We start from the raw sequence: 20,528 nt of genomic DNA, 5'->3' as shown, positions 1-20,528 counted from the left end.
TTTCAAGAAAATCACCACCCATTATTCATTTAATGTATTTTGATGACCTTCTAATCACTTATAAAGCCTCTGCTCAGAGTAATCTCCATATCAAGAACCTGCTTCACTCTTACGGCACTTCGGAGGGTCAGGTAATTAATACTTCCAAATCAGTAATTCTTCATCATCCGAGATTGGATCCTGTTGAGATAAGTAATTTGCAATAATTTTTCGGTATGTCGTCCACATCAAAACCTCCAATCTATCTTGGAGTTCAATTCAAACAAGGAAGAGCATCTAATCACACCTTTACGCCTCTTCTTCAAAGACTAGCTCGCAAAGCTAAATGGTGGATGACAAAATGTCTGACTCCAGATGGAAGATTAGTCCTCATTAAAACCTCTATAACCCCCACATCAAACCACATAATGCAAACACAAAATCTACCCATCAATGTCCACAAACAAATAAATCTTATCACCAGGATTTTTTTTCTGGGGACATGATTCGTCAGTTAAAAAGCTTCATCCTATTGGTTGGGATAAAGTCACAAAACCAATATCTGAAGGAGGGTTAGGCATAAGAAAAAACAGTGATCATAACAAGGCACTTCTCATGAAAAGAATCTGGAATTTACATGAACAACCTGACTCCATCTGTGGAAGTCTATGCAGTGAAAAATATCTCAACCACCAACTAATTTTATAGGGCATTGATACCATGCCGTCTTCCTCCAGTGCTCAATGGAGACAATTAGCTGCACTCATCCCTCTCATGCAACAATCGATTTCTCATCGTATTGAAAATAGGTTATCAACACCAATAGAAGCCAATTGGATTCCACACTCCCAAAACCTCGACCCGGCTCAATGTTACCCTATCCGGAAAGTAGCTGATATCATTGATCCGATCTCTCATAACTGGAACCAGGAAAAATTGAACACCTTACCCAATCTTACAGCTCAAAAAATAATAAACATCCACCTACCCAAAGATATCCCCCAAGACAAAATAATCTGGCCCCACTCAAAATCTGGGAAATACACTACTTCATCGGGATACAAATGTTTAACCCAAGGTCAACCTACTGAAAACCCACTCCCACCTACAAAATTCTTGTGGACTTTACCGTGTCCACCAAAAATTCAGCTTTTCTTGTGGAAAGCAATCAGTGAGGGTCTACCAACCTCCTCTCTCCTACATCACATCCATCTGACCAACTCCGAAATTTTCCTCAAATGCAACACTAATCAAGAATCAGCGACTCACCTACTAATTCACTGCCCAACTGCGACTTTGGCTTGGAACACCTTATTCACTCAGACATCAACCTTACCAAACTCCAACTATAACCCCACATATCTTTTAACGCCTCAAACAACCATTTCCCAAATTTTACAACAACCAGCACCAATATCTGTCATCTCTTCTGTCTGCTTTCTATTTTGGACCTCATGGTTGGCCAGGAATGAACTAATTTACGACCAAAAGCAAGCAACATCAGAAGACATCCTAGCTTGGGAGAAAAGACAAAAACAAGAATATTCTGTGGCAATAGAATCCTTACCTCCTGTGTTGCCAGGAGATTCACTGGTAATCAACCACTCAAGAAATGCAAAAAGGATCTTAACAATTCCGGTAGGATGGTCCACACCAAACTTGAATTGGATTAAGATTAAAACATATGGGGCGGCAAGGGGGCATCCGGGCTTCGCAGGTGCGGGTTTCATTTGCAAAGATTCTGAAGCACGAACAATTATGGATTTAGCTCAACCTTTAGGAATTACAACAGCCTTGACTGCAGAAACCTGAGCCCTGCTCTTGGCATCAAGAACAACAACAGAAAGGCAATGGCCAAAATTTCTCTTCGAGACGGACTCAGAAAACCTTCTGTTATTCGTCACAACTGCGACTGAACCGCCACATCTCAGGGATGATTGAAGAAATAAAATATAGAATACGACAGATTCCACAGACCGCTATCCAACACAATTACAGAGAAGGAAACCAAACAGTGGATGGCTTGGCCAACCAAGCGGCGGAGGGGAGTCAAAAGGGAAATCTCTCGACCAACATCTAGGACCAGGAAATCCCGGTTTGTATTAGTCAAATTATCTTTCATGACTCTGAGGGTACCACATATCTACGTCAAATTATAACCTACTCTTCTTTTAATAAAATACATGATTCAAAAAAAAATCAACTTTTTGTGGTTTATTAAAATTAAAACTTTTGTAAGATTTCAAAGCATGCATGAAGGCCAAAATTCTTGATAAACGACATACAGTGTTATGCATTTTTAATAGAGTGGGAACTGATGAATAGAGCTCAAAAGCATTAGCAACTAGCATGGAATTAAACCAAATATATACAAGTCATTAGATCCAAACATGGAAACTGATGTTCTTACATTTCTCACCTACATGAACTTAAACAATAACAAAATCTGACTTCTTCATATAAAAAGTGCATTAACATAGTCAAAATAAGGTCTTCCCACTTCAAGAGCAAGGGTATCTTCAAGCTCCCAACAATAGTAACACTGTACCTAGATGGAAGTCCAACCTAAGCAACAAGAGTACTGGCAGTTGTAGATTCACTGCACAAACAAAGGAAAACAAGTATTTGTTAGGCAGCGATCTTTCCAACCAGAAAACAAAAGGGAAAAAAGATCGATAATATGGCAAGAAAAACTACAAACATATACATTTTCCGCAGAAACTACGACGAAAACTAACTTTGGTCCATACTAGACCTCGCCACAGCTCTAGCCTCTAAGCATAAATGAACATTTAAAAATGGACCATAAACTTTAGGCAATTTTGTAACTATGCATGAACACATATACTCCTTCCACTTGCAAAGGCTTCAATTTGAAGGTCGCATGAGAAACCATGAAGATGAACAATAATCACATAGAAACCGTTATACATCTCTCCAATTTTCTACAAATCCTTACTCATACAAAAGGGCAAACACCAAAGAGAAATTTAGCCTAAAGCTAGGATGTCATTTTCCAGCTGTTATCTTACTTTGAAAAATTATTCAAAAATACAGGTTTTTAGTTGCAAAAATCATATGCATACATAACTATCTATAAGTGATTTCCAATATATTTAGTAAGGCACACGAGCAATGAGAAAACCTTGGGGGGGAAAACGGGCTTAACAAAACTCCTTACCATTAATGTCATATGTTCATTTCTTTAGTGTATGTACACCTTTCATCATCCACCACGTGTACAGGAAGAGACACGTGGAAGGCATGCAAAGCGAGATATCAAAACATGATAACAAGCAGTCATAACCTAGAGGAGCATCTCATCAGAAAATGTCATCGGTCAGCAGAGCTGACGGTCAGGGACTGAGGATCACAGAGGTATGATGGCAAAGATGAGCACCAGATAAAACCCCTTGGGTGTTAGTACATCCTATCCCGAGGAAGATCCCAGATCAACGGCTGAGAGAGAGTTTGACTGACGCAGATGTGACCAGACTAAGAGACACTTGTCTGACACGAGCTGACGTCCAACTGCCCGCATTAAATACCAAGAGATATACACGTATCAATCAGCTCGTGGAATAAGCGAGGATAGCTCTTCGTATTCAATCTTAGACCGCAGCATATGCCGAAGACCTCTGCGTAATGGGCACAAAGCACAAGAAGATATGGTTGCAACGGCACCTCAGAAGTAGGACCCACGTTCCAACCTTATAAATACCCCTCTCCACTAAGAGAGAGGGGGTCGACCAATCCAGAGCAAATATAGGAGAATATAAGAGAGAAAAATAGGAAGAGTAAGTAATCCCCCTACTTCCGCAGACCTATGTGTACTGTAAAGTCATTCGACTATCTTTGTAATCATTCAATACATAGTGAAACACCAGCCCCGTGGATGTAGGCCTTAGTGCCGAACCACGTAAATCTTTGTCTTATTTACATTTAAGCACTTTACATTCAGTGTTGAACTTCATGTGCTTTACATTTATACTTTATTCTCTGTTTATCCCTTTATACGAACATTATTTACGATATATTCGACTAGACAATGACAAGCTCGAAAGCTTTGAGTCGATGAATCGATATAATCATCCCCTTTACACATACGACGTACAATTTCAGAATTAGAATGTATGTGAATATTGTTTGTGAACACGTGGATGGCTTCGTGATTTATGTGTTCACAATCTGGCGCTAGAAATAGGGACTTTGTCCCGGTAAAAGATTTATCTTATCCTGTGATTTCACCTTAAACGCGCATTATGGCTGTGCTCTATTCTGGGTTCAGCGGGCTTTCAAAACCTTTTTTTATTCTGGGTTCATGGTCTTTATTTTCACAAACACCATTTCAAAGCAGACAAATCCACGGCTATCTATCACAGATTTGCACGTGCGGCGTTTTTTAAACTAAGTAAGACTTGATAATCAGATTCATGAGTTTTCACTACGGATCTGCCTTTTCAAAAGTTTTCCTTTTCAAAATTAGTCTGAAAACAAGATCCATGATTGTTTAGTAGAGGATTTGTATTGCGAAAACAAGACCGTTGAAGTCTTTATGTTTTTCTTTTATCAGGGCCCTCGGGCAACTCATTTCTTTAAAAAAAAAGTAAACACTTTTTGTTCCACACATTTTGGGGTACGAATGACACTAACCCGATCCTCGTGGATATCTTTGGTTCTCTTTATTTGAAATTCCCCTATGCAGAAAAGGACTCAAGATGGAAAAGACACTAGAGGCAGGAAAAACCAAAGCCTCATCAAAGGAGACACCGAGGACTACCCCGGTCATGACCCGAAGTAAGCAGAAAGGAGATAAAGCTAAGACAGCTAATCAGAGGCAGGATGCTGGGGAAATCACCTCACCTATGAACACTAACTCCATTGCAACCGCGGCTCTCAAAGCAGCAGCTACGAAGAACAATGCAACTGTTGCGGCCCTCCAGACTGCAGAAGCTAACAAAACTTTGGTTACAAACCAAGTCCATCAATAAAGAGAAGGGGTGGCAGAATCTATGACACATCAGCCCGCACACCCGCCAGCCTTCGGAATTCCGTCAACCAATGGTCAGAATCAAACCATACCAGTAGTTTTATCACCGCGGGTGGAAACTCAACCGAGGGGACCAAACTTGGAGATACCAACAGTCGAAGCTGATCCTCTACCACCCTTAATACATACAGTAGATGAAGGGGGAACCATGGTCGTAGGGGTACAAGCTGGAACTCCCAATCAGGGATCTAACCAGTCCCATCGACTGATGGTAGATCTCGAAGAATTGAAAAAGAGCCAGCAGGTCTACGCATATGTCGTAGCTCTGCTGGCCAGAGAGAACCAAGAATTAAAAGATCGGATTTCCCAAAGCACGAAGACCAGCCAACAACTGGATGAAGCAAATTCTAAGGCAACAGAGCCTAATCGAGACCGAAGAATCATCCTAGCAAACGCCGCTAGGGGAAGCAGTGCATCTGATCCGGATTATGCCGCCGAAGACTCAGATTATTATGACAGTGAAGACCGAAGAAAGAAACGCTCAACTGAGCACGAGAATGTGGGACATTACCGCGTAATGGAAGAGCTGCGTGATGAGATGATGGCTGAGATCAGGCAGTTAAAATCCAGACAAGGCGGAGGAAGGCTTGAAGAGGTGATGAAAGATGCTAACTCCACGCCCCTAACTCATCGCCTGGCAAATACCCCCATTCCGCTGAAGTGCACTGTCCCAACTTTTGAATGCTATGACGGATCCAGTGATCCCGTGGCACATATCCGGTATTATAATTGTATCTTAGCCTGATGAAGTCAAAACGACGCCGTCCTCTTTAGGTATTTCCCATCAAGTCTGAAGGGATCGGCTTTGTCTTGGTTTGACAACCTGCCACCTGATTCCATCAACTCCTACGATCAACTCGCAGAGAAATTCTTGAGAACCTACATGTACAACAAAGCTGTCAACACCGGAATTGATAAACTTTTTTCTTTGGCAATTGGTTACAAGGATAACACAAGGGAATACATCAACAGATGGCATAAGATCTACCAAGCTATAGGGAGTGTGGATCCCGTAGTAAGCATTAACTGCTATAAGTGGGGATTAGACCGAATGAGTCCACTGTTTGTTGAGATCCACGGAAGCGTACCTAAGACAGAAGGAGATCTTCGAATAATTATTGAGAAGTATGCTCGTCTTGAAGAAATCCAGCGTGAGAACCCGAGGGCACAAACACAAAGGTCTCACCGTACCAATTCCGCAGAACAAACCAGCGGAGCCAAAAGGAATATCTCAGTGGAACGACTGCACGAAGATAGGAAGGAACGAAGAGATGATCGACAAAAAGACGATCGAAAATTCGAAGATCAGGTTTATAAGAAGCTCAATGATAGCTACGCTCGGATCTTGCGATAGATCAAAGGAATGGAAAATATGGAGTGGCCATGGTCTAAGGGAAAACAGCCCCCAAGGACCGAGAAGTCAAAAGATTACTGTGAGTATCATTGCTTCAATGGTCACCATACCGAGAAATGCAAAAACCTCAAAATAATGATCCAAAAGTTGATTGATGCTGGCGAACTCAAGCAATACATACGAAAAGAAGTCACCGAGGACAGAATGGATGGACGCAACTATCATCTTCCATACTGAAGATATCGAAGAAGATATGAAAGACCATAACGATCCCTTGGTCCTCACACTACCAGTGGCCGGATGTAACCTCAAAAAGATCCTCATCGACGGGGGAAGCTCAATTAACGTTCTATTCTACGACGCCTTCAAACGGATAAAGCTCCATGATGAGCAGCTGATGTCCTCTTATTACACCATCTACGGGTTCAACGGAGCACCCACAAATCCATTGGGAGACATCGTGTTGCAGGTGAACGCCGGGCCCATGAAAGTAGAAACACGATTCAGCGTGGTAGACGCCCCATCCCCCTATAACGCCATTATTGGACGAAAGTGGGTACATAAACTCAAGGGAGTGGCAGCAACTTACTACCAATATCTCAGGTTCCCTACACCCGAGGGAGTAATGGAAATCAAGGGAGATCGGGTCTCTGCAAAAGAGTGCCAGGCCACTCAGGATCGTATCAACAACGAACAGGAAGAGCAGCGAAAAACCCGAAGGATCAAAAATAAAGAAGCTGCGAAAGAAAAGGCCATAGACCTGTTCCTCAAGGAAACCGCAGGGAAGGGCTTGACAAAAGATGATAATGTCCTTAACACAGAGGCAAGTACTTCAGCAGCCAACGAAGGACAGAAACATACCAAATAGCAATTAAAGAACGTCCCAGTCCTTGGGGACCCGAAGCCGGTGTTCACACCAGTGGAGCCCGTAAAAGAAATCAACATAGGAACGAAGAAAACCCGAAGATGATCAAAGTAGGGACCATAATGGACAAAGAAAGAGAAGATTCCTTAACCAAATTACTTAAAGAATACGCGGATGTATTCGCCTGGAAGTTAGGAGACATGCCGGGGATTGATCCAAAAATAATCCAACACGAGCTGCGCATCAAACCAGGCACGCCACCTTTCAGGCAAAAAATAAGAAAAGTTGCACCAGAGTATCATAAGGCAGTAAAGAAAGAACTTCGGAAACTACTAGAAGCAGGCTTCATCAAGGAAGTCAAATACCCTACATGGATCTCGAACATGGTCATCGTTCCTAAGAAAAATGGAGGGGTTAGGATATGCATCGACTTTACTAACCTCAACAAGGCATGTCCAAAAGACATCTATCCCCTACCGAGCATAGATCAACTGGTTGAAGCAGTGGAAGGGTACGAAGAGCTGTCATTCATGGACGGATATTCTGGTTACAACCAAGTAGCCCTGGCAGAAGAAGATCAACCACACATAGCATTCTACACCCCGCATGGCCTTTATTGCTACACTAGAATGCCCTTTGGACTTCGAAACGCAGGGGCAACTTACCAGAGAATGGTCGATGCTATCTTCAGCCATGGATTGGTAGTACCCTAGAAGTCTACGTTGATGACATGCTCGTCAAAAGTAGGCTGCGCAAAGATCACCACCAGGACCTGAGAGATATTTTCGAAGCAATGAGGAAACATCACATGAAAGTAAATCCAGAAAAATGCACCTTCGGTGTCACCTCAGGGAAATTCTCGGATATCTGGTAACAAAAAGGGGTATTGACCCCGCGAAGATTCAGGCCATAGTGGAAATGCCATCTCCGAAGAATTTAAAAGAAGTGCAAAAGCTCAATGGGTCCTTAGCAGCCTTGGGCAGATTTATTGCCCGATCCTCGGACAAATGCAAACATTTTTTCAATATTCTCAAAAAAGGGAGTAAGTTTGAATGGACCGCAGAATGCGAAGAAGCCTTCCAAAGAATCAAGGAATACCTGGCTTCAATTCCAATCCTGCAGAAGCCTGATCCTGATGAGGTTTTGGCATTGTACATAGCAGCGACAGAAGACGCAGTTAGCGCAGTGTTGGTCAAAACCAATACGAAGATAGAACAACCTATCTATTATGTCAGCAAGACCCTCAATTCTGCGGAAAGGAATTACACGAAGATCGAACAACTCATCCTGGCATTAGTATGGGCTACTCAAAAGCTGAGAACCTATTTCCTAACTCACTTCATCCGCGTCCCATGCAAAGCACCACTGGAAGCAGTCCTCAAAAGCGCGGGAAAAGTAGGTAGAATAGCCAAGTGGAACACCCACCTGGACCAATTCAACATCATTCATGAAATTCAACATTCCCAAAAATCCCAAGTATTGGCGGATTTCTTAGCAGACCTCCCCCTGGACAACGATGAAGAGATTAGGGGATACCAGAAGCCGACGAGGAAAGCAAGGATCCAGTTGATGTCCTCGAACCCCGAGTCAAAGACATGGGAAGTCTTCGTTGATGGTTCCAAAAATAAGGAAGGGGCAGGAATAGGCATTGTCATCACCACCCCAACTGGAGAAAGGATCGTACAGGCACTCAGGTTAGAATTCAAAGAGCATACTAACAACATCGTCGAATACGAGGCAGTCGTACATGCCCTCCGCTTGATAATAGAGATGGGGGTAACTGATGTAAGACTGACAAGTGATTCGCAGCTTGTCATACGGCAAATAGGGTCGAATACAATGTGTACGACGACACCCTCTCAGCTTACATGGCCTTGGTCCAAACATTGGCATCACAAATTCCGAACATCAAGTTCCGGCACTTATGCAGAAGGGATCTCAGGCACGCGGATGCCCTAGCATATATATCATCCATGCTGAAGGACAAGAATATCGAAGCTATCAAAATAACAAGGGTATACGAGCCTTCGATTGCATCACAATTTTCCTTTGCTACAAATCAAGATACAGTGGAAGAAAATATCGAAGATCAGGTGGGAGAAGACATCCGTAACGATTTTGACGAAGAAGATATCCTGTCAAGAGCAAATCAAGACGAAGATTTCAACAACGAAGATGATTGGAGAATGATGATCCATGCGTTTCTCAAGGATGGAACCTTACCCGCGGATCATAAACAAACCAGGAAAATACTCTCCAAAGTAGGAAGATATGATCTTCGGGATGGGGTCCTGTACAAGAAATCTTTCCTCGGACCGTTACTACGTTGCTTATCCAGGAAAGAGGGGCATCGAATTCTAAACGACATCCATTATGGTGACGCAGGGAATCATAGCGGCATGAGATCACTAGCCGACAAAGCAAAAATGCAAGGATATTACTGGCCCACAATGATACAAGATGCTGCAAGAATGTCCCGACGATGTGAAGAATGTCAGCGTTTCGCCAAAAAGATACACGCACCAGCAACAACGTTGAATTCTGTGGATAGTCCGTGGCCATTTGCAAAATGGGGCATAGATATCGTTGGGCCTTTCATCGAAGGATCAGGGAAAAGACGATTTTTGATAGTAGCCACGGACTACTTCAGTAAATGGGTGGAAGCCAAAGCCTTAGCCAGGATCAGAGACGTGGACGTGTTTACTTTCATATTCCAAAACATTATTTGCAGGTTCGGCATACCAGCGGAAATCGTGTCCGATAATGGTAAACAATTACAGGGGAAAAACATAGACATGCTCTTCGACACTTTCAAAATAAGGAAAAACAAGTCCACCCCCATATACCCTCAAAGCAACGGACAAGCGGAAGCTACTAACACCCTCGCCCTTATCCTCAAAAAGCAATTAGACGAACACAAGGGGCGATGGTGTGAACAGCTACACAATGTATTATGGGCATACAGGACAACACGAAGATCTGCCACTGGGGAGTCCCCATTTCTCCTCACTTATGGAGCTGAAGCAGTCATCCCAACAGAGATCCTCATGCCAACCACAAAGACCGAAGCATGGGAGAAAAATCTCACAACAGACATGATGTTAGAGAGACTGGACGACCTGGAAGAAAGGAGGGAAGCAGCATTGCAAAAGATGGAAAATTATCAACGGAGATTAGCGAGAGAGTACAACAAAAAGGTTAAGCTTCGAAATTTTGTAGAAGGGCAGTATGTGCTAAGAACAATCCCGCAGTATCAACGAGAGAAGAAATGGGGAAAGTTAGCACCTACATGGGGAGGACCTTTTATAATACACGACATTGCGGGAAACGGTTCCTACTACTTCGCAATCTGAAAGGCGAGGTCCTCCGGCACCCTTGGAATGCTAAATGGCTCAAACCGTACTACCCATAGGAGCAGCGCAGCTTTGCATCTGCGTGAAGAATACCAGAAGAAGAAGGCAGCGTAACCGCTTACATGTTTCTATCTCTGGACGAGGAGTAGCAGGCCTCAACCTATCAATCAAACAAACTTTTTGGGAAATCTTCAAGCAAACGAAATGGTCAAAAGGCCCGCTGGGTGAACGCATGTACATTACATAATAAATTAACAATATTGGGGAAAGTAGTTAATCTACAATCTCTCAGGGCTCCCCTATCAGTGTCTATGAGTGTAAGACCAGGGGGAAGGCACCCAGCAGAAAGAGATACCCAACCAATTTTAAGGCAGCGGGTCGACGGAATGGGTGCATGTAAATATTTCAAATAAGCATCCCATATCCTAGAACGCTGCCTCGGCCCCCACCGTTTGGGAATCCTCTGGCCCAGGATTCGCCAGCGGGGTGACAGGTCTCAAGACGATCACGAAGGTATTTACCTTCGGTGTCGCACCCAAACACTCTCAACTTTTTACAAAGCAAGTTATTTCTAGTTTAACGCTTCACAATACTTAAAATAAAAATGAATTGATAACGCAGGTATGCCAAAAGGATGATCCATTTCATAAAGAGTTGATTACAAGTTCAGCAAATAAGATAAAGCAGGAAACACATCAAAAAATGATCCGAAATTATATAATCAACAAGGATCAACTTTCTATGACTAATAAAAGAAATCTACTTGGACGATACAGCTCCATCAACAGGGTTGTCTTGCGAGATGAAGGTACGCTACCACCTGAAGAAGGCCCAGAAGAACCAGGCAAGGGCGCGGGAAGGGGACGACGCGGATAATTCTTGACAAGACCATGTTCGACTTTAAGATCAAGTTCAATCTTATCTAGGACTTTGTTGGTCTCTTCAGCCAACTGACATCGAGCTTTATAAGTGATAACAGCGGTCCGCTGGTTGGCCTGAGACAACAATGCAGATAGGCGTTCCGCCTCTTTGGAGGCAATCTCTGCTGCTTCCTCACGAGACGCGGCCAACCCTTTGAAATAGTTGGCTTGTCCTTCCTGCTGCACTAAGGCAGATTGAGCTTTTTTAAGCTCATCATTTGCTGCGTGAAGCTGTCCCTCGAGTGCTGAAAAAAGAAATACCAAGGGGTTAAAACAAAGAAATAACAGAATCACACTCGATAAAACGAGGTTATACCTTCGACATTAGCCGAAGCCTCTTCATACTCATTAACAACTGCGTCCCGAGCCTCATCAAGAAAGTCATATTCGTCGGATAGTTTCTTATAATCCGTTTGAAGGTTCGTAAGAGCAAATTGACTCGCGTCTAAGTCTACCTGCTTCATTGAATCCAAGTGACGAAGATGGTTGACTTCGTCATTCATCTCCCCCATCCTTTTATGGAGTCGATACACATTCACTTCAAGATCTCTTTCAGATTCCACTTGGCGAGCAACATCAGCTCGAGACGCTGCTAGGGCTTTACTAAGAGCCAACCTCAGCCCTAGCATTATCTCTTTCCTCGGAAGATGCAGCATACTATCCCTAACCCCGGGGCCTAAGAAAGAACGAGCCTGTTGTAACTCTCCTTCCAAAAAGCGCACTCTAGCCTCTAAGTCCGAAGCATGTCCTCGAGCTCACGCAGGTTGTCACGCGTCCATAGCAGCGTACCATTAAACAGACGACGGTCATGATTGTACTTATTTTGCATATCAACCATCAGTGTTCGCTTTTCACGCCACTCAGCTGCTAAGGCGTTGTGCTCATCAGCACGAGCATTCCACTTTACGGCTTCGCTTTTCAACTTACCCACCAACTCTGCAATGCGGGATTTCTGTCGTTCCCTTTCTTTCCGAAGCCATATGAGCTCGGGGACTCCACCCACTGAAGATAGGGTGGGGAGACTAGACAGAACACCAAAGTACAAATAGGGAATCACGAGGAGTAAAGACCAATAAAAAATACGAACCTGTGAGGGACGATACATTTCTACGAGCTGCTCCAATTCGTTGCGGACTATAGCAAGTTCCGAACGGAGACTCTCCTCAGCATTACCCAGCCGCTCCTTTTCCTTCAGGCGACCCTCAGTTCACTTATTTCCACTTCGGCCGCAGATAGTTCTCTTCTCTATGACGAAGCTTAGCCTCCAACTTTAAAGACTTTGCTTTAAAGAATTGGTATAGAACATGGTTACAATGTTCGCTCCTCATCATCTATGTCACAAACAACAAACATTATTATACCCAAGGGATCGGATATCGCGAAGAATACAATGTTCGTATATCATGAGGGAATCAGTACAAGGATTTACCTCTAAGACACGCTGCTGGGAAAACCGTATTGGTACCCATCATCTATGGCCATCATATCAGCAACAGAGGAGGGAGGGTCAACCACTAGGTTAGCTTCTGAAGCTCTCAGATTCTTCTCCCACATCTCAGCAACGCGGGCTTCAGAAGACACTTGCATCATCTGACGAGTATAAGCGTCAGAATTCTTCTCACCAGGGACCACTGGGGCAGGGTTGGGGACGAACATCAGATTTTCTTCTTAAGCCAAGCCAAAATGGCATCTTCGCCTTCAGGCATTAGCGAGTAAGGGAAATCCTCTGAAGGAGATTCAACCGCAGACTTCCCTTTGGCTGTTCTCCCCTCACTCGCGCAAGTCTCGACATCACCAGCCTCAGTATGACCACCCGTTTTCAGCCTGCTGACCGGTGGCACTTCTTTACCAATATCCCCGCACATCCCAATCATCATTTGGGGAAAGCAATGAGAAGTCTTCGGCAAGACCCATGGCAGCATTCACCAAAGGATTCCCCCGCGGAATATATCCTACCAAAAGAAAATTCAGGGGAAATAACGGGCAGAGTACCCACACCACAATATTATCGCCAACAGGGGCAGATCCACCCCCAGCCAGTACCACCTGCGGTAATATTACCCTCAGACTCACCATCACCACCCGCAATTCTTCTTCACCATCACCACCGCGGCAACTTCTTCTTCACCATTACCACCTTCGTCATCAGGAGAGATCGTACGCTCTTCTCCATCGGACATTTCTTCATCCTCAGCATACCCTTCGTTTACAGGACTCGTAACCTCCTCATAAACCTCAGCCTCACCGGTCCACAGTAGAAGATTGTTTGGGTCCAAGTTTCTTCTTCTTCGACACCTACAAACCAGTACACATCCCCACAAAGGCTCATTTTTTCCCTCACTTCAAAAATGAAAATTATTTCAAGCAAGGAAAAAGGGGCAAATAGAATAGAGAATATAAGAAGAAACTATACCTTGGCAGCAGCAGCACTCTTCGGTGGATGGGTAGCACCAGAACCCTCCTCCTCATCTCCATCAACGACATCAAGAGCGTAAGGAAAATTCATGCCCGCGAAATTCGGACGCCAAGGACAGAAATCTCCATAACGAGCAGGAGGAGTTTCACGAGGCTTGCTGTTTTCAGAAGGACGCCAACCGCGCGGACCAGGAATCCAACCATAAGCCCAAGGACCAACTACCTCAATAACAGTAGCATGCCATTCATAATCATGGTCACGCTTAATCCTTTCACGAGCAGGAAAGAGTTTCCGTTTAGCAGATCCCTCAGTACCAGGAACATACTTCAGCTTGGCATCACTCACCTCACTCAAAAGACGAATTTCACCACGAGGAGCAGCAATGTTACGAAGACTAACACTCCACGGCTTACGGTTTCTACTGTTGACATAATCCCCAAAGGAACTGTTAAAATTCTGAGGAGTGTACCACTCTCTCTCAGCAGGATTTGGAACATAGCAGGTCATCATAGTCTCTCCCTTGCTCCGCAGGTAACATTCCTTCAGTGCACGAAGATAATTCCCAGACAGTTGTGACACGGAACGATTATGAGTGTTTGTGGAAGAGCCTTGGCGACTAGCCAGCACGTCATAATAAAAGGAGTCACCCGACTTATACAGGGGCAACATGAGACCCGCCTCGAAGGCTCCAACCGTAGTCAACAGATGAAACTCATCAAACTGATACTTAGCAAGGAGCTCGTAAGTGATATCATCGTCAGGGGCATAGAATCGAACCTCAAAAGCTTGAAGCTCATGTTTTTCCTTGAACATCTCAAGATCAATATGCTTGAAAGTGACCTTCTTCTTACCAACTGAAACGCTGCGTATCACGGGGGCAGTTTCTTCTTCGTCTGCGGAATCTGAAGTAGGACTCAATTCCGAAGCTTTCCTTTTAGAAGGAATATTTTTAGACGAATCAGCTCTCGACATAGTACCCTTGGAGTACTTCCCTTTGAAAGAAACCGTTGGAGGAGGCGGCAAAGATTTCTGCAGAGGCACTGAAGGAGGAGCCATTGAACGAAGGGGCGGAACATCCAATGTTTCATTACGAGGAGGAGGAGCCCGCGTACTCCTAGAATCATCACGAGGAGGAGCCTGCGTACTCCTAGAATCTTCATGAGGACGAGAAGGGGCGCGGTTAACAGCATACCTGGACCCAGAAGGACCCTTCGGCAAATCCCCTTTCTTAGTAGGCAAAGCCTTCGCACCAGAGGAAGATGAAACCCTATGACCCGAGGATCTGATTGCGAAGATTTATAAGAACCTTCCCCAAGTGGAGATCTGTCAGAATCTCTACGCGGAGGGGATCTTGGCGGACTAGATGGCGGGATTTGGTAAGGAGCCCGCGGACGATCAGACATATCTACAAGGAAACACAAAAAACAGTTTAGAGAAGAATACGAGGAAATCCCTAAAGATCAAAAAACCTATAACTGATGGTTCATCCGGATTAACATCAAAAACCCTAAAAACTAAAAATAACCAGAAATACCCCATCAGACTCCAGAGATACTACTTAGATACAGACTCACGGACTTTGTAACAATGAACAGGGGCAAGCATATATGCTTCGACATATGTGTTCTTCATCACAAAGCTAAAAATACAGCAGCAGAAGACAAACGGGTAGATATAACAACAGAAAATAGATAAATCAATGATGAGCAGCTAATGAAAAACCCCATACTTGTATAAAAGAGGATGACAAGCACCAAGCACAGTCGAAGATAGAAGGATCAGAGATATCAAAAGCAAGTTATCTTTGATACAGGGTCAGCAGCAGTCGAGAGCGAAAGAGTCCGAAAATTGAATGTTGTTATCTTCCTCACAAGAACGACGATAATAAATGACTAAAGAACAAGAATAGAAAACAAAGAAAGGATGAACACTGACAAGAAGAGGATGAACACTGACAAGAAGAGGATAAAAGTTTTTTTCACATTCTCTTTCCTATTTATAAAGCTAGAGAAGACAATAAATGTCCCTCGTACCAAGGAGAAATTATGGGGAAAGTTAATGCAAAAGTGGGAAACGTGCCCGTATTTATAGGTGAAGTTATTTCAGGAGAGATAAAACGTGTATGACGACCTTTCTTCTTCTAAATTGCAAAATACGCCCAAGTCAGAAGAAGAGGGGCAAATTGTATGTACACCTTTCATCATCCACCACGTGTAAAGGAAGAGACACGTGGAAGGCATGCAAAGCGAGATATCAAAACATGATAACAAGCAGTCATAACCTAGAGGAGCATCTCATCAGAAAATGTCACCGGTCAGCAGATCTGACGGTCAGGGACTGAGGATCACAGAGGTATGATGGCAAAGAGGAGCACCAGATAAAACCCCTTGGGTGTTAGTACATCCTATCCCGAGGAAGATCCCAGATCAACGGCTGAGAGAGAGTTTGACTGACGCAGATGTGACCAGATTAAGAGACACTTGTCTGACACGAGCTGACGTCCAACTGCCCGCATTAAATACCAAGAGATATACACGTGTCAATCAGCTCGTGGAATAAGCGAGGATAGCTCTTCGTATTCAAGCTTAGACCGCATCATATGCCGAAGACCTCTGCGTAATGGGCACAAAGCACAAGAAGATAAGGTTGCAACGGCACCTCAGAAGTAGGACCCACGTTCCAACCCTATAAATACCCCTCTCCACTAAGAGAGAGGGGGTCGACCAATCCATAGCAAATATAGGAGAATATAAGAGAGAAAAATAGGAAGAGTAAGTAATCCCCCTACTTCCTCAGACCTATGTGTGCTCTAAAGTCATTCGACTATCTTTGTAATCATTCAATACATAGTGAAACACCAGTCCCGTGGATGTAGGCCCTAGTGCCGAACCACGTAAATCTTTGTCTTATTTACATTTCAGCACTTTACATTTGAACTTCATGTGCTTTACATTTATACTTGATTCTATGTTTATCCCTTTATACGAACATTATTTATGATAATATTCGACTAGACAATGACAAGCTCGAAGGCTTTGAGTCGATGAATCGATGTAATCATCCCCTTTACACATACGACGTACAACTTCAGAATTAGAATGTATGTGAATATTGTTTGTGAACACGTGGATGGCTTCGTGAGTTATGTGTTCACATTTAGCTCTGTCTAGAAGGAATCAAACTTGGCATTCTTAGTGTAGGCCTGTGCAGATCAAGTTTCAAAAGCAATTCAATAATGCATTCATAAACCTCAAGATATCAGAATGATGAAAATTAAGCAGATAATAATAGGAAACTTTGCTGTTTGGTCCTAAGCCCACCAAGTTAGTTATAGTAGGGTCCAACCGGATTTTTTTTTTATTTAGAGGTCCAAAATTAATTAAAACATGGAAATGACCATAATACTCATTGTTACCAAACGTGTGTGTTTACACGTTCATTATATCGAGTACATATCTGTTACACTGATTATAAATTCGAGTACATATATGTTACACTGATTATAAATTCGAGTACATATCTGCTACACTGCTTATAAATTCGAGTACATATCTGCTACACTACTTACAAATCTGAATACATATCTGTCGCGTTGCTTACATTTAGAACACGTATCCGCTAAATTGCTTACAAATTCGAGTATATATCTGCTGCTTATGAATTCGAGTATGTATCTGCTGCACTGCTTACAGGAAAAGTACATGTTTGTTAGAATCAATGATAAATGAACTGGAAAACGTTTTACATCACATATATTGTAGGATCATACCAATTAATCTCTAATATTTCTTTAATATAGTATTAAATCATAGGAAAAATAAAGGAAAACCTGTATATGCATTGTAAACACAGAAAAACTATACAAAATTAGCACATATTTCAGTATTTCACATACGTACTCATGGATCAAAAAAATAAAAATGTGACAACACTCTGAATAAAACAGAATCAAAAGAAGTTTCTATCAGTACACCATATACGTACTGCGTATTCATGAATTAAAAATCAACTGCATGTAAATAAGAATTGATGCATTCATGAATATAACATAATCAATGCACATATTTCAGTATTACAAATACGTACTCATAGATCGAACCCAAAAACAATGGCAAAACTATGAATAAAACAAAATCAAAAGAGGTTTCTATCAGTACACCATATACGAACTGCGTATTCATGAACTAAAAAATCAACCGCATGTAAAGAAGAAATGATGAATCCTTGAATATAACCGAATCAAAGCACATGTTTCAGTATTACACATATGTACTCATGGATCGAACCCAAAAACAGTGGCAAAACTTTGAATAAAACAAAATCAAATGAACTAAAAAATCAACTGCATGTAAAGAAAAAGTGACGAATCCATGAATATAGACGAATTAAAGCACATATTCAGTACTACACACACGTACTAATGGATCAACCCAAAAAAAAAAAACAGTTTGTATCAGTATTCCACATATGTATTGTTGATTCATGAACTAAAAAACAATTGTATGTAAAGAATCTATCAAAATGACATAATCGAGAGAGTCTTATTTCAGTATCGAAGATATGTACTTATGAATCAAACAACAACAAGTGATAAAACTAAGAACAAAACAGAATCAAAAGAAATTTGTATCAGTATTCAACATATGTGTTGTTGGATAATACCCCTGAAACAACAAACAAGCACGATTTTGATAAAATGAAGAAGCGAAAACAACAAGATAATCAAATCGAAAGTTTAAATATGTTAAAAACATCATAATCTAGCCAAAAAATTGAATAATTACGATCAAGATTCATAAAAAACAAACCAAAACAAAAATAAATGCAAAAAACAAACAAAAAACGAAACAAGAAAGTGAAAACGTAATCAAAACGATCTGATCTTCACAGATTCAGTTGAAAAAAAAAAACAACAGCAGAAAGAGATATTACATAACATACCTGTAAATCTTCGAAGAAATCTTCATAAAAACTCTAGCTCGTAATCCAAAAGCAGGAGCAAAATTTGAGAAGATGAAGAAAGAGAGGAGGAGAGCGGAACTCAGATCTATAAAAAATGGTGATTTTTTTAAGAGATATATATGTATTATCAGGGAATGGGTAGTTTGGATATTTTTAAAAATGAATTATGACATCCCGCACGTGTAACGGACCAGGGGATAAAAAATTTGGTCCAATTTCCTATTTTTCTTTTTATTATGGACTTCTGGTTACTGGATTTTAGTGGGTGGACCTGCTACTAACTAAGACTACCATAATAATACCTATTCGTAATTCCTACATTGGTAACTCCTACGTAAATTTAAGCAAGTTGTGAAGCTCGTGCATCACTAAAACTCGTTTGATGTTACATATATATCTCTTAAAAAAATCACCATTTTTTAAGCAAGTTGTGAAGTTGTGAAGTTGATTATGACATCCCGCACGTGTACCGGACCAGGAGATAAAAATTTTGGTCCAATTTCCTCTTTTTCTTTTTATTATGGACCTCTGGTTACTGAGCTTTAGAGGGTGGACCTGCTACTGACTAAGACTACCATAACCTATTGGTAATTCCTACATAATATTAATACAGTAACTAATTCCACTACTAACCTGCTTATCAATGTGGGCCCATCCAGTTTATATTCTTTAATTGCAGGAAAGAAACTAGTAATGAAGGCCGAATCTTGCCTGCCCTCCAACTTTGGGCACTTCTCAACGATCAACTTCTCGAGTCGAGGATAAAAAGTAGAAGCTGATTGTGCTGTACACCATTTCTCCAGGCAAGGCAAGTCAGTTAAGGTGAACTCGACCAACTCCTGAAACGGTTTGCATGCTTCATGGTCACCATAAAAATCATCACCGAGCCACAGCACAAGATCCATTGTGGCAATCGTGAGAACCCTGAGTGATGGAAGTTGCCCAAGCCCTGGAAGTTGTTGACAGAGATAGCAACCTCTAAGTTCTATCTCTACCAGATTTGGAAGAGCAAAAGAAATACTAGTACCCATCATCCATGTTGGAAACTCCGGATCCAGATAGTTAACAATTTTCAACTTTTTCAAACTATGGTTCGGCTGCAATTGCTCCATCACTGTACCATCACTAGCAGATTCTTCATAATATGTTCTAAACTTCCATTCCATTATTAAGCTTTGAATGTTCTGTTTCCCCTTCAAATTTGCTTTCTCGGCATCATCTAATCTTGTCACTTCTTCAAGATTACTGATCCACAGTTCACCTTCGAGGAGATTTAAGCATTCCAACTCCCTGATGGTACTAAAGCCACTTGTGTTGCACTTCCCCACCTTAAATTGTGTTAGTGTTTGAAGACAAGTTAGAGATCCAATCTCCCTCGGCTTTGCGCTCCAGCTTCCTGTGTTGTTTAAGAAGAGATGCCTCAAGTTGATCATGTTTTTTATGTTTCCAGGAAGCTTCTTTACATTACAACAATTTTCAAGCTTCAAAGTCTGCAAGTTGGAAAGGTGAGTAATGCAATCCGGCAGTTCTTCAAGTTGTGAACCAAAAATATCGAGGTATCTCATACGCTTCAATGCTCCCATTGTTTCAGGAAACTTTCTTAGTTTGACACAGTATCTAAGAAGCAAA

The 20,528-nt window shown here is 42.1% G+C and overlaps 1 long non-coding RNA gene across 3 annotated transcripts in view; it reads right to left on the bottom strand.

Moving 5' to 3' along the window:
- Positions 1-2,520: 2,520 nt before the first annotated feature.
- Positions 2,521-20,528, bottom strand: part of LOC113275201 — a 43,253-nt gene continuing 25,245 nt past the window's right edge. For all 3 annotated transcript variants that reach the window (XR_003323505.1, XR_003323506.1, XR_003323504.1), the window contains one exon: positions 2,521-2,578. This is a non-coding gene — a long non-coding RNA (uncharacterized LOC113275201). The remainder of the gene's footprint in view (positions 2,579-20,528) is intronic.

The sequence above is a fragment of the Papaver somniferum genome, chromosome 4 (assembly GCF_003573695.1).
Source record: "Papaver somniferum cultivar HN1 chromosome 4, ASM357369v1, whole genome shotgun sequence".
Lineage (NCBI taxonomy): Eukaryota > Viridiplantae > Streptophyta > Magnoliopsida > Ranunculales > Papaveraceae > Papaver > Papaver somniferum.
This window is presented reverse-complemented; position numbering and strand designations above follow the sequence as displayed.